This window comes from Corapipo altera, unplaced genomic scaffold, assembly GCF_003945725.1.
Source record: "Corapipo altera isolate COAL_440 unplaced genomic scaffold, ASM394572v1 0, whole genome shotgun sequence".
In the NCBI taxonomy this organism is placed as follows: Eukaryota; Metazoa; Chordata; class Aves; order Passeriformes; family Pipridae; genus Corapipo; species Corapipo altera.
The window spans coordinates 66,754,663-66,768,795 of record NW_020884872.1 but is presented as its reverse complement, the minus strand read 5'-3'; the positions used below and the strand labels follow the sequence as shown (position 1 = coordinate 66,768,795).

Sequence of the window (14,133 nt, the reverse complement as noted above, 5' to 3'; positions counted from 1 at the left end):
CCACTTCACCTAATACTAGATCTGCTCTGCAGTCAACAAAATAATATTAATTTACTGGGTTGGATTTTTAATTCTTTCAGTGGAAAGGATCTGATATGATGCAAAGGTTTTGTTACAGGCTTTCAGAAGTGTCTTTTAAAACATGGAAATATCATTTTTAGTTGCAAAATAAAAGTGTGAAAAAGCTCCTGGAACAGTGTTGAAGAGCTCAATAAACCAGAATGAGGTGAAATACTTGCAGTCTCATCTTCACTACCTAGTGTCAACAGTCCAGGAAAACCACACTTTCAAAAAGTGTACCAGGTACCAGGAAATATTGGTTTCCAACAACACATTTTTATCAGTCTGGAAATCTGAATTTTATAGAAATGGCATAACAAGATTGAGAAAAACAGAGTATGTGATAATTCTTCAGTGACCTAACAGTTTTATTCTCAAAATAAATGTCTTCAAAATAATGTCTAATTAGAGTATTCAAAACCCCTAGAAAACATAATGCAGGAAGAGCAACTGAAAAACAGAAACATCAAAGAAAAACATGCAAATTTCAAAGAATTAGAATTTTTTTTTTAATACAGAAGTGATATTATTCTGTATTAAAATGTTCTACAGAGACATGTCAAAGAAACACAGAGCTTTGTCTTAGAAAGTTCCTTAAAAGTATAAAAAACTAAAGGTTATTTTTAGATAGAAAAATACCATTTATAGCTTTACAAAGGATTTATTCAGAGTGTATGATATGCAACTGGAATTTTAAATACTTCTACTAATTTAGAAAGAAACAGAGTTGTTACAAATCTTTCCTAATAATCATTACTTATGTTTTACCTACAACTCTCTATTTCGCAGTTGACTGAATAATTCTAATTTGATGTGAGTGTATTTAATAGATAAAAATGACAGCAAAATATGAACTGTGATTAATGGGGGATCATTAATTATAGATAAGCATCTAGAAATCTTGAAAAAAATAATAAAGAAGATTTTTTAATTTCCTTTATGTGCTTTTTGTTTTTCCTTGTCATATGTAATGCAAGTCATCAGGGATGAAAAGTCACACAATACTGGCTCAGTGACCAGTCAACATGCTCCTAAAACTCCTGAGGATTTTTATTGTTCCATAAAATGTCCTAGGGTGAAGCACATAGATAAGATTTTAAAATATTGCATTCCTCTCCCAACAGCAGTGATACTAAGTAAATATACAAAACCCCCCAATGCTTAGTTTATTTGTTAAACCTATGCCAAATATACTGTAGATTTCAGACCAAAACAAACCTAAACCAAACCAAAACTCCTGAATGGCACCAAACTTCATTTTGGTATCTACTTGTCCTGAATGAAATTTCAGCAGAGCCAGATCTAATTAAATCTTAATTACCAATATGTTATGAAATTAACAGCTTTGAATCTCCCCAAAAGCTATTACATCTGAATTTCCATACTTATAACTACATCTATGAACTATGAGTTATTATCAAGCCAACTGTATTACAAAAACCCATAATGATTCCCATCATGAGTTACACATTCAGTCATCTAGTTCTAGGTCCTTCCATCCTTCAACATTAAGCTATCAGTTATCTACCACTGAATGTTTGCTATGAACATTGGATACTAAATTATTATTTAATTTCTATTAAAGGAAACATCGGGGAACAAATAATTGAAAATACATTTTTAACTTCTAGTAAGTTCTAAAGACATAGAAAGTAGACTGGAAAAGACTTTATTAGGAATTGACAATTTCTTATTAAGATTGAATTACAGTAGAACTGTTTGTCTCCATGCTCTAACTTGTTCTTTTTTGGTTTCACTTATGAAGTCCCAAATATTGATGAATCTGCCTGAGGAAAGGAGATTACAGTTACTATTCTTGCAACATGCAAATTAATGCACTTGAAAATCTTGATGAAATGAAGATTTAGCCACATTAATTCTGTGTGTGTGGATGATACCACTATGACTAGGATTATAATGAGTCTAGGAAAAGACAGTAATAAGTTCTTCTTTCTTTCATTTGAAATGTCATTTCAATTAAAAAAAAATACAACTATATATAATGTACACTCAAATAAATATTAAATAAAATAATTATTACAATTATTTTTCATTAAAAAGCAGTTCTGAAAACAGTCTATATAAAAATCAATAATTCTATCAGTTTAATTAAAAATATACAGGTATGAATTTCTGAAAACATTAACAAGCCTGTATTTCCCCTGTATATTCATAAAAGCACTACTTATACTAGTTATGCTGTTGTGATATATATATATTAAGAATCTACTTTCTGAGTTTCAGTTTCTATCTCAGCTCATAATGAGCTGGAATATTTACATAGTTTGCATCTCATATGGAAGGCATCTGAAAGTATTTAAATTATTTATCATTATCTTTCTATAAGCAAGTAGAATGGACATTGTCAGCAAACAGTGTGAACAACATTAAGTGTGAAGGTGCTGATACTAAAAATGGAAAATCTGTAATACAGTAATATTTTGGAACCTTTTCGAAAGAGAAAAAAAAAAGAGAGCTATATGACATTAACCTAGAACTGTTACCTCCAATTTCCTCACAGGCTAGCATGTACTACTTCATAACTGGTCAAGATAATTTGGCCTGTATTTGTTCTGCTTCCCTTCACAGAACTTGGGCTCTGGTGGATAATTTACCAACTACTTGAGGTCCTGCCTTTATTCATATGAGAATTTAACCGGGTTTCAAGTTTCCTCAAGGAAAATACGAGAGTTTCTAGTTTTCCATGTTTATATTTTATCAGAATTTTAATAGCTAAAAAACGAAAGGCGATGGGATTCCAGTAAGCAACAGAAACCCACATTGTGTAGATGTATAGTTCTTGTTTCATTAATGAAACATTTTTTTATTGTGCATTGGTAGTAATTTAGTCCTTCATAGATGTAATTTTAGCCAACTAAAATGCCAGAAAATCTAGCAGAAATCATTCTTCCTCTCCCCTTAAAAACAGTAGAGTTATAGTATTTTGCTGACTATTTTTAATGCATCAGTGAATTACAAGTGTCATAAAATGATTTGTGTTATCTTGAACTCCGGTGCAAACTTGTCTGCAAGATCCTTGATCCCAGGCTTTTTTATAATTATTCTTAATTCTGTCCTGATATCCCTTAGAAGTTTTCTTCACTCAACCTTCCTCTCCTTTATGAGTTTATTTCTGTTGATATTACATAGCTGCGTCTGGAAGCCTGTTCTAGGTTAATTGGTCTAGGTAGATTCATTTAGCATCAAATTACACAACTGGTTTTTTTTTTTGATACTGTGCTGAATTTTTTGGGGTCACACTTAGTGAATTGCATTTGGATACTTTTAAAATAAGTGAGGAATACTTTTGCAATATTTATTTTCTTAATCTGATTCTAAGATCAATCTAAATCCCTTTGAAAATAGTGGCTAAATTCTCTATTACTTGATTGGGTAAAGAATTGGGCCTGACACTCCACATAGACATATTTTAGGTGGCACATCCTGGTGCATTTAAAAGTGTATGCTGCCTTTGGGTTGTTTGAAATACTTGCAGAGCAGTCACACTCCTTAGTTTCACTCTTTCTAAGAACATACATAGATACCAACACTAAACATTTATTTTCTACAATTTCAGTTGGACACATTTAAAGACATACATATAAAGACATATTTTCTAACCTGTGTGACCAATATTTATGTTTCTATACATGATATTCCTAGATTTTGTGAACCAATAGAAATTACAGGAACAAACTATGCATTGTAATATTGGTATTACCCTATTAGCATTGAAATATACTAATTCTTTCTGAGAGAGCTGGCACTGTTCAGCCTGGACAAGAGAAGGCTTAGGGGGATCTTATCATTGTGTATAAGTACCTGATGGGAGGGAATGAAGAAATGGTAACCAGACTGCTCTCAGTAGTGCCCACTGCTGAGACAAGAGGCAATGGGCGCAAATTAAAAAGGATGAAATTCCATATGAACTTAGGAAAAATCTTTTTTTACTGTGAAAGTGACCAACTGTAATAGGTTTTCCAGAGATACTGTGAAGTCTCCTTCTGTAAAGATATTCAGAATGCAACCGGTCATGGTCCTGAGCAACCTGGTTCAGTTAACTGTGGGAGCCCAAACCCAGCTTTCAGCAAAGGAAAACAAGGGCTGACAAAAACCTCGTGATCTGAAGGAGCTGGACCCTTCTCACAAGATCTGTTAAAGTTCTACCTCATGGATCAAGCCTGGCTCCAGCAGAAATCAGAAAAGACTTTTGAGATGATTGTATCAAACCATGTCTAAACCCCTGTAATCTCTCTATCCCCCATGTAATCCTACTAGAAGAAAAATTAACTATTTAGAAATTGCAGTAAAAACTTGTGTAATTCCATAATTAACATAACTCGTCCCCTTCATTAACATGTCCAACCTCAGATACCTTTAAAATCGTCTTCTCGTGTTCAATAAACTATTCCAGTTCCCCCATACTGGAATCGTGTCTAGTTTTTATTTTTCAGACCGCCACTGTTAACTTTGCTTGTGCTTCTGTGCAAGCATTCTGTAATTCTCTGATTTTCTGATTTTGTGGTTCTTTGACTGCACTCACGGATTTTAATTATCTGAGGGAGAAGCATAGGGAGAGGGAGAATTTTTTTTATGTATCCTGTAAGAGTGCTTTGATCACTGATGTTTTTAGAGCATCACTTGCTTTTCCTACGGCTATATTTACGCAATAATAAAAGTGCTAACTCTAGTAGCATATATTTGCAGATGATTTAACAATGATTCCAAAATGCCTGACTATTAGGTCTTGGCTGGGTGACTATGAGATAAACTCCAACAGAATTAAAATTAGGATGCATTTGGCCATAAACTTAAGGTGTCAGGGTAACTGAAAATAGTAAATTGATATACAAATATAGCTGGTATCCAAAATTTAGTTACCAAAATAATCAGTCAGTTTAATAGCAGCTGCATAAGACTTTTCAGAATATCAGTTCGTATTTAGATTTCTATATTGCACCTGTGAACTTTGTGGTATATTTTTTTTAGTTTTCATTTATGCACCAAATTTCCTACATTGTCAATAATGAACAACACAGAAATTAATTGTATTTAACTGTTTGTACATTTCTAATATATTTGCAATAAAAAAGTTGAAGTGATAAAAAGTGAAAGAGAAGTAGCATCCAGATCTAATTCAACTCATCGCCCCAGTTTAGAACATCTATACTAACCCTTAGTAGCAAATGACTGTTTAAATTTCTCTTGAAGTCCTCCAATGGTGAAGATTTAATGCACTACCTTGGTAAGTTAAATGAATTTGAAACCTAATTCTGACAGTTAATCTAAATCTTTGTCACAATAGTGGACATGGACAACACCTCTCTGGTGTTCTATATTATGTGTTTAAATCTCCAGCCTTCTTGTCTTTCAACAGTACAATTTGACATCTTTTCACCTTGCTTGGAAGTCATATTTTCTAAAAATGAAACTATTTCTATGCTTCCTCTGTATTCTAGCAATAAATCCCTGTTTTTTTCCCTGAAATATGGTAATAATCTTGGATATTTTCCCTGTTAAAGTCTTACTGAAGATTCACAAAATGTAAAAATTACTCATTGTTTTAGACACAACTGTCCTATTAATTTTCTCTTGTATTTTTAATGTAAATTTATGTTTATAGAATTTATACATTTATGTACAATGCATATATTTGCTCCAGATACTTTGATAACTGATTTTCCAAGAAATTCAAGCAAATTATTTCAGTCCCATTTTGAAAACTGGTATTCATTGTAAAGTTAAATTACTCTTAAAATAAAAAATCAGAAAAAATGACTGAGTCAGAATAGATTAGGACCCCATTTTCATAACTGTTCCAACTTTTTTCAAAGTAGTATTAGTACTAGCAGAAGGATACATAAGAAAACATTTTCTTCTTTTTTTTGCTTTAATTTTTGAAATACATCATTCTAATAGATCACCTCTAATAAAAATATTGTACAATTTTCACTTTCCTTTAAAAATATGGAAGTAACAGTGTATAATCTATATCACTTAAGAATTTGAATTCAGACAAGATTCAAGGATAGAAAAGGTATAAACAGCTATTATTATTGTTATTATTTTCAATGAGAAAAAATAGAAATGCATGAAAACGTACCTTGAATTTCAAGAATATATATATTATGCAGACCAGAACGCCTTAAAAATATTTCAAAATTTGCAAACCATGTTTTCAGAAGATAGAATATGAGTTGTCTATATGGAAATAAATCTGTTATTGTCCTATATTTTTTTTCCTATCTGTTTTCTGTCAACATTAGCAGTCTCTTGTTTTCAAACAGTGTCTCTTTCGGCCAAGATCTAGAGACTCATACAGAGCTTACATCTGGGTAATTCAAATTCTGTGATGATTAATCCAGTATGCTTTGCTGTAGTTTCATTTTGATTCTAAATTTATTTACAGTCTTAATTTGAAGTCTTTAGTCAGAATATCAGGCATATTTTCCTTCTGAATTTGCATTTTATGAGCATGTATATTCAAATTTCTTCCACATCACAAGTACCAAGGTTAGTATCTCTCTAACAAACAGAATATATCAATTTTTCAACTGTATTAAAATCTAAAGTGTTTTCATGGCTAAATTTTATTACTAAAAAAAATTACAAAACAAGAGCTTCAGAGTCATGTTATGCTCTCCCATAATTGATTCCTCTTTAGTGATTCTACTTGTCTTAATAATAAACTTCCTTTCGTACTTCTAAACAGTAAACCTTGAAAGATGTCTGCTTAGAAATAATTCTAAATACTAGTGGTGCCTTTAATTAAGAAAATGTTACTTGTCATTTTAAAGTAAACTCTGCCAAAATGCTAGGAGAAGAGGTTTTCTCATATGTTATATAAGAATATACATTGATTATAATCCTTCATCCTGCTTCAGGAATGCCATCCACGAATTTAAAATGTATCTGATCTATGTTGAAGAGAGGTGAACAGCTCTCCTCCCAGCCCACCCAAGTCCAGGCTTTCTTTTCTTAAATCACTCTTTAAATGTAATTTATTTTACCAAAATATTGCTATTTACTTTCTATGGATTTTTAAAGTGTTTCTTTCACTTCTGATATCTCCACATTAATAAATTGACAAACGACAAACCCATGTTTCAGGACTAGAGGAGGTAAATTGGGAGAATTTTGAACTGTGAACAACTGTTTCTGTGTGTGCCTTTACAGTGCTGTGTAAAGAAGGTATAATTATTCTTTTGAGAAGGAATATTTTTTGGGGAAATAAGTTCATATAAAGAATACTGTCAAACAATGCCAATGCCTCAGAAGAAAAAGATGTAAAATAAATAATTCCTTAATTAGCCAGGATACTGTAGGGATTGAAGGTGGTTCCTACTTTATCTCCATCTGAATTACAAATTGCTTAAAATCACTTCACATGTTCATGGTTGGCAATATATCTTTGAAAAAACTTTCATAAGATTACAAATTTTTTGAAAAATATTCTTTATCAATCTTTGACAGTTTTGGTTTTCCAGAAAACATGTAAGGAGTTCAGCCTCTTCGAGATCTACCATTTTTAACTCTGCTGGAATCAAGCTAAACTTGACTTTGGCTTACTTCAGGGTCTTTTAAGATTCTCAGAAATACTAGTAGTTTCTTGATGCAAAGTTCTATGAAACACAACATTTTCAGCTTCAGACCTCAAAATTTTGAGTCCTATGAATTTTTCCCAGCATTTCTGCCATTACATCTCCCAGTTGCATGTCTTGTGCTAGTCTGATGTGCATACATGCATGGTTTGGTTTGAAACAAGGCCTGAAAATGAATTTACTGTGTTTGAAATGTTTGTACTAATTCAAATGCATATATCTTACGTGACTGATCTGCATGTGTGGAAGAAAATCTGATTTGTTGGACTTCCTACAAATATATGAAAGAATCTGCATTTCATGCAATATAAAATGCCCAATCCGTGAAGTTTTCAGTACCATCTTGGATATTGAAATCATCTTGTCCTTTTTCTTCACAACCCTTTGTTTCTCAAGGCTGATAAACTGACTTAATAAGCTCAGCCTTCTAAAATTATTTGCTGTAAGCCCATAGGACTAAATGTTATGGATGAACAGTTCCGGTCTTTTCCAAGAAAAGTATTTTTTAATATTCATAATTAAGTGGACCATTTATATCAATACTTTTTAGGGGCTAGTCTTCCACCTTTTGATTTTTGTCCTTTTTTTAAGGCTAAGGCAAGGATACCATGGTGTTTTCCTTCTATTTAATTTGCTCAAAGTTACTCTAAGGTGATCATTGCTTCATTACCCACCAGCCATTCTTTGTAATGACTTATATTCCTTTTTCTAGCTGTTTTTTTGGGGTTTTTTAGATCTGCTTGTTCAAGTAAGTTGTACATTGTAGTTTGTATTTTCTGACTGAGTAAAAAGAAAACACCTTTAATATTTCTAATGATATTACTTGCACATGAGACAAATTTGGTTTCTCTGATAATCTGTGCACGTACACCTCAGTTGCTATGAACATCTATGGAAAAGAGAGAAAAAGCATGAAGCTAGCCAAAAATGTATTTTTTAAAGAGTCGACAAATATTCGTATTTATTTAGCATTATTCTGTCTTGCCAGATTTCCAGTAATCTAATATCATACTAGTACTTCCACTGATTCCAGTTGACATTGTTCAAAATAATTTCTAACACTGATATCCAACCCAGTTCAACCTGTTGAGTGAATAAAAATAATGTGCTAGTATGAATAAGAATTAATTCATTTTTATGTTTTGTGATTGTGACTTAAATGTTCAGCATAAAGATATAAAAAGACACAAAAAGGTACAAATTTACATCTGTTAGCAAATCCTTTGTTACTTATTTTTGGAACCCCCATTCTTATGAGTATTTCTTTCAAAAATGCCAATTCGGAAAGAAATAGTAGATTCTTTGTCATTTAAATTTAATGATCTTTAGAATTCTGCGAATTTGAGATTCTTTTTGTTATTTTTTGTTATCTTGTCTTCTGGATTTGAATTAAGCGGCTGGGTGGGGTTGTTTTTTTCTTTGGGTTTTTCTAACATATATTTTTCAATTAAGTATGACAGTGTGATATTAGGTATTAAAATGATCTCATTGAATCAGTGTATAGGAAGAGCTGATAACATATTTCACCATTTGTTACTTCAATGGAGATTTGCGCCATTTAGAGTTTAGAGAAGGTTGATTATAACAAAAATGTGTTTCTTAAGAGATGAATGCTGTATGTTGGGGAAAAAAACAATTAAGAATCTACTAAATCTGAGCTAAGTGGATAATAAGGTCTACTATCTGGAGAAGTTTTTTTTCTGTTGATGGTGAAGGGATGAGTTTAGAGAATTAGTTACTATCTAACTTTTAATATGTCACTTAGTCTAGATATTTCATCCTTTGTTCTACACAGTTATTTATCTACTGAATCTACCATAATGAAGAGTCACTGGGACGCAGTAAATTAACCTTAATGGGTAGCCTGGATAACAGTAGCTTTCCAGCAGTGACTTCTTAAAAAGGACTTAATCTGACCAGGAAACAAATTACATTTGACATTGTTAAGCTAAGAGGTGTTATGTCATTCACTGTTGTTACCCAAAAAGCAAGATTAAAAGTAGCCCAGTTTCATCTGTACTCTTGCAATATTGTATTGAACTGAACTTATTAAAATATTATGGAAAAAATCAAAACCAAACGAACAACCACAAAAAAATCTTACAACTTTCTACAGAAAGTAAAGTTTTCATAACATTTCACCATTTTTATTCTAAGTTCCCAATATCGTTAGGTTGTTGGACATATCACTTTGCTTGTCATTAATACTACACTGGATCACTGAATTGGAGGAGGGCTCTCAATAGCTAAAGAACATTCTAAATGTTATATTATTTCATAATGACAGATTATTTCATGTGAAACATGCGAAACTGCTGTCAACTGATCTTCTAGGATATTAAACTGCATTATCTCACACAAAGCAGACTTCTTATAAAAGCAGCAAGGCGAATCTAGTGGGTAGCTGTCAGGAGATAATCACCCCCCTTGGGAATTACAGATATTCTGCTAAATCTCATATCTTTTACAGACTTAGTGATATGATTATATTATGACAAAAATACCCCTGTTGCATTACTTACATTTTTCAGTGAAGGACTACCTGCAATCATCTAGTTGAAATACCTCAAGAGTGCATTTCCTTATGCTATTAAATTTCAAGTCTTAAATAACCACGAGAGAATATCCATCATTCAGCTACAGAATTCTAAAAGTTTTTCTAAGTTCTGTTACTGGAAAGTATCAAAGTAAGAGGCTTCTGTAAGAATATTTATGCTAACATTACCAAAAAATCAAATGAGACCTATGCATGACATTAATCATAACAATAATACATATAATACTGATAACAACAGTGTAAAAGAAAAAATTAGAAAAAGTATTAGAATCAGAAAAAGCACTATTTTTTTTTTGTTTTCAAAGCACTAAGTATATATTAACTAATTCCAAGATCAGTGCCTCTAAGCTGAGTAGAACACAGTGACACGAAAACTGAATTGTGGTATTGTGATATCTTTTTTTGACCATAGCTAGCTAAACAATATCCTTCATTCTGCAGTGATTTTAAATAAATTTAATCTTAAAAATAATCATGTATGAATTTGACTTAATATGTTCAATTAATATATTTATGGAAATTGTGGGATAATTTAGTTATTTCTTACTTCAGCAGCCGAACAGAACTTGGAAGAGTGGGGAAGGAGACTTTTTACTCTCTGTGGAAATGAAACACTGTTTTCTTCATTTTGCTTATATACAACAGTATTTTAAACTTAAAGAGTGTGTTTCTTTTGGGCATCTGTGAAACAACACATGGAAGAAAGTTTTTGAAATGAAGGTTACCAGTGGAGGAATAGACATCATCTATTCCACAGCCCATGGGGCACAGCAGCTAACCTCAAGGGCCTGAACCCACATTCACTTTTCCAAGAGTCAGGATTGAACTCTAAGACTACATATTATTGTGGTCTTGCTTCACAGTGTCTGTATGTCCAATTTTAATAATGAGCACCACTTAAAAACATCCGAACTAGCTTTTAAAACACTATCTTTTGTATCAGAGTTATGTGATAGTGTAATGCTACAGGCAAGAAAATCTGTCTGCTTATTGAAACATCTAAGACAAATTAGGAGTACAGACAGAATATTAAACAAAAAAAAATTGAGCTAAACCTTGTTGGTCAAGGTATCTCATTGTAGTATTGAATTCAAAATGGTATAGACATGCCTTTAATATCAGCTAAAAGTTTACTTGTATTTTTACATAAAGAGGCATTCCAACTAAAAGAAAATGTATTTACTGTATAGTTTTGAGATTAGAACAGACTTTCTGAGTTGAAAGTCCAGGTTAAATTTAAGTAAGATAAGAACCATAGGCATTAAGACAAATTTGTCTAAAAATAAATACATCATTGTGAAACTAGATTTCTAGGATCCCATGCATCTCATTACATTTACTAGAAAAACAGTGGAGAATTAATGTTTCATTCAATTCCTTATGATTTGCTTTTCAGAGATGGTACCAAGGAAGTTAATCTGTGTCCTTTACATCACAGGAGAATATCTCCCAAACACCTGAAAGGAACGTGAGTTCAATTATGGACTTTAATGTCTGAGGGCCTTCCCCATCCTGCCCATGGCTCAGGACACCATTTTAGTGCCCAGGACCCTCTGCCACTGCCCCGGTGATGCTGCAGCAGGGCCGGACTCTAGTTCCCGGTGCCAAGAAATGGGCCTTGCCAAGCTAGGCCCACTCACATTCCCACATCCCAACACCACCTCTGCTCAACCCTGAAGACCTGCCTGTCCTTCCATTTTTTTGATTGACTCTGCTTCCCTTCACCAAACCTGACCCTGATCCCTAACCATGGGCTGATGTCTTGTCCTGACCTTGTCCTGGTCACATCCTCACAGACACGACTCGTGGTCTGGGCTGGAGACTTCTAGTCAAGTGCCTTGGCTCAGAGAAACGACAGCTATAACAGATTGCTTAGTACAATATCCAAACAAGTTTTGAATACCACCAAGTATGGAGGCTTCACAATCACTCTGGGCAATTTCTTCCAGTGCTTGACCATACTCACAGTGAAAAAGTTTTATTGTTTTGGTGTCATTTATATTTTTTCCACCGTACAACAATTTTATCTTGTCTTGGTAGCGAGCACCAGTGAGAAGGGTCTGGTTGTGTCTCTTTTAATGATCAGATTTTTGCACACATTTGTAAGATCTCCTTGTGCCTTCTCCTGAATAATCGCATTTGTTTCAGCCACTCCCCTTATATTGGATATTACAGTTATTTAATCATCTTAAAAACACTGAAGTCTGGTCTTAAGGAAAGTGTTTAAGGGGTTGTAACAGGTTTCTGAATAAATTCAGAAGTTTTAATTCCAAATTTGCTCATGACAATTACAGGATTCTGGACTACATCCATTTTGATGAGCAAGTTTAATTCAGCATTAAGATCCAGAACTGCTTAAAAAAAAAGACATCCAAATGGTGGAGCAGTTTTTCCCATTAAATATTTGTGCAGTATTTCGAACAGGATCTAATCTTCAGGAATCTACAAAGCAATTGTCAGTAAACCTTATAAATTGATCAATATCTTGCCACTTCGGTTTTTGTGCTTCCTGTCCATATATCTAATAAAAAGCTTGATTTTGGATTAGCAGCAAAATTCAGCCATCAGAGAAAGCCTGAGTAATTGTTTCTTTCTTGAAAATTATGGGATTGGCAAGAAATTTATCTTTACAGTTTGTAATCAGGATTCTATCATTTTCTTTATCCAGCACTTCTATTCCAGTCTGTTGTAATAAACATATCCTCAGATTATAAAACCTTAAGGAGACAGTGATTATCTAGCCTGACTCAGCATAACACAAGTCACAGATTAATTCTTTGAATTAACCTGATTCTACACTAGAAAAACATTTCCAGTAGAGGACACATTTTAGTGATGAACTCTCCACCATGGCTTGCGATTACAGCAGATTATTATCACCAGCATTAAAATTACATTCTGTATTTCTGATATAAATGAATATTTTGCCAGCATTCGGGCACAAGACCTTATTACACGTCAGCCTGTTAGTCTGAAATGGCAGGATACTGGTTACAGAATGTTTATTCCAGATCAATGTAGCTCAAGCAGAGTCTCAGTTTTGAAAATGATGGTGTGATCAATTCTCATTGTAACTTTACTTATACTTGCTATTCTCTTTTCTGGAATTTTTTAAGTACTTTAAACCAATTGCCACAATATTGATCAGATTATATTCTTAGTTGGAATGTATGACTAAACATCTGGCCTCAATAAATGGTATTCATCACAGGCTAACACTAGCACAGGACAAGAATCAGGACTAGAATTAATTCCTGTTATACACATGCAGTCATTATCTATGGATAATCCTAATTTTGAAACTAATGGTGAGTCAGCTTTCACTCCATTTAGTATTTACAACACTGATATATGCCTTAAAGTATCTGCTTTCACTACATCCTCACTATTATTTATATTAAATTCTCATATCATCTCTAAAAGATAAGTCTCTTGTCCATACACCAACCTGAGCTGTCATTTTTTGAAGTCATCTTGATTTCAGCTTTCAAACTACTTTTTAAGTCCTCTCTAAAATTTCCCAATAGGAAACTGATTTTGTTCTGACTGTGAGTATAGAAGAATCAGAGTTGCTTAGACTGAAATATTAACAATAAATCGTTTTTAGTTTTCTCATTTAACAGAATTTTAAGCCTCTAAGCAACTTCAGGATGAATGGGAAGGTACTTTGGCTGTCATTCTTTTATTTTGAGGTACTTCAGTGAGAAAATTAAGGTTTGAAGATTTACTCTTAAGAAACTAAAATAGAAATTACTTGTCTGAGTCCTTCATAAGCCCCTTTGTAAACCAGCTCTTACATCAATTGTATCAAGAGCACATGATATCCACTGCTACAGGTTTAATGGGAGGCACAGCTTTAAAGAGTTATAGTAGGCATAGCACCTCTGAATTTATCATTCTAAAGGGATTTGCATG

General features: G+C 33.0%; 1 long non-coding RNA gene across 1 annotated transcript; it reads right to left on the bottom strand.

Annotated features, from left to right (window-relative positions):
• Nucleotides 1–1,713: 1,713 nt before the first annotated feature.
• On the bottom strand, nt 1,714–12,184 carry LOC113945456. Its single transcript, XR_003527095.1, has 3 exons — nt 11,676–12,184; nt 8,461–8,550; nt 1,714–1,847 (listed from the first exon to the last, which is right to left on the bottom strand). It is a non-coding gene; the product is annotated as an uncharacterized LOC113945456 (long non-coding RNA).
• Between the last annotated feature and the right edge of the window lie 1,949 nt (nt 12,185–14,133).